Genomic DNA, 1738 nt, shown 5'->3' on the forward strand with positions numbered 1-1738 from the left:
TTACAGCAGGTGGGTACACGATATCGCAATTTTCATTGGCAACAAAACGTGAATTAAAAAAAAAAGTTATCAGAAAAATGCACTAGCTTGATGTTAATACGCATTGGATTTGCTATTGACACGCTACAGATTAGCATTAGCGATTTTACATGGCGATTTCAACACCTCCAAATGGGTCAATGAAAACTCCAACTGAGATGCACTTTAGAGGCGTATCAAGTGCACTACATAGAGTATTAACACTTTTAAGGGCGCAGCAAACTGTGCACGACTGCCATCTAACGCCTTGGACTCGCAACTGGGATTGCCACACTTGCAAATGAGACTCAGAAAAGTGATAACAAAACAAGATTTAGATGCAGTTGTCATAATTACCTCATTAATAAATAATAAAACAAATATCTATAGAGTTTTAGTTATAGAAAACAACAAATTTTATTGACACACAAAAAAGTACCGAAATTTGAGTACCGGTATCGATTACCAGGTAGCGGGAGTTGGTAATGTATCGGTTCGAATGTGAAGTAATATAAGACATTGGGTACAAAACAAACATGATAAATCAAGGTTGAAAACCGTTACCGTGGCAACGGTGAACCGTCGCGACCAGAACTGTACCAGCCTTTAATTGGAAAAAAAAAAAACGCAAAGTCAAAAACAATGTTTACCTTTTGTCCTAATCTGCAAACATACATTTCAATGAAGTCCCTCATTTGAAAAATGTATTCAAAAAATAAAATAAATACATAGAAAATAAAATAAAATAAATACAAAAATAAAAATTCCAATGACTCGTTAAAATTCATATTTTTTTTAAATACACTTAATTTTTTTATTTTTTTAATGTATGTTTTTCTTTTTAAACAAAAAAAGTCAAACGTTGCAACATCACAGCCATAATGACCGACATCAAAACACAGTAGCGCAGTAAGCCTAAGTAATCGTAAAAAAAACATTTTTTTAATATTTTTTTTAAAGTTCCAAGTTTATTTTTTTATTTTTCCCACAGTTTGAACAGTAACACTGTGTTTGCATTTTTCAATGAAGTGATTCTTCATGGAGTAAAACCCATTTAAGGAATCACAATTTAGGCGCGTTTAATAATCTACTTACATTGTTATGCAGTTGGCCTAAGTAATCGTCAAAAACAAGACAGAGGGTTTTTTTGTTTATAATTTTTTCTTCTTTTTTTTTTTAAACAAGTATATTCAATATTTTGGCCACGGTTCGAACAGTAACACTGTGTTTGAATTTTTCAATGAAGTGATTCTTCATGGAGTACAACCCAATTTAAGAATCACGATTTAGACACGTTTAATTATCTACTTATATTGTTATAGTTTTAGGCTTCCGATTCATTGGTGGGCGATACGGATAGTCGACACCTGACTGATCCCCTTGGCTTAAAATATGTCATCATTGCGCAAATTATACGATTATTCAATGATCAGAACATTTCAAATTAAAGGTATCAGTTTGGTATTGACCTTCAGTATCGGCCAGCATTCCAATCAAGTGTTAACGAGTGCTTCTTCGTTATTAAAAAAAAAAAAAAGTGTCTGTGAAATTGTTATAAGTACACCTCTGCATGACATTTTATCTTTATGAACATGAACGACGACAAAAAAAAAAGTTTTTAATCCGGACTACATTTTTCAAAAGTGTTAAATGTGTTTTTATCATGTTTGCTTTTGCACAAAATGACAATAAAAATTTCTCAGAAGATTGTTAACATTTA

General features: G+C 31.9%; 1 protein-coding gene across 2 annotated transcripts in view; it reads left to right on the top strand.

The window, feature by feature from the left end:
* The window catches only part of slc2a3b (solute carrier family 2 member 3b), a 33135-nt gene extending 31397 nt beyond the window's left edge, over nt 1-1738 (top strand). For both annotated transcript variants that reach the window (XM_061915373.1, XM_061915374.1), the window contains one exon: nt 1-1738. This exon is cut by the window's left edge and continues 862 nt beyond it. The gene's annotated coding sequence lies outside the window, so the exon portion shown is untranslated.

The sequence above is a fragment of the Nerophis ophidion genome, linkage group LG11 (assembly GCF_033978795.1).
Source record: "Nerophis ophidion isolate RoL-2023_Sa linkage group LG11, RoL_Noph_v1.0, whole genome shotgun sequence".
Lineage (NCBI taxonomy): Eukaryota > Metazoa > Chordata > Actinopteri > Syngnathiformes > Syngnathidae > Nerophis > Nerophis ophidion.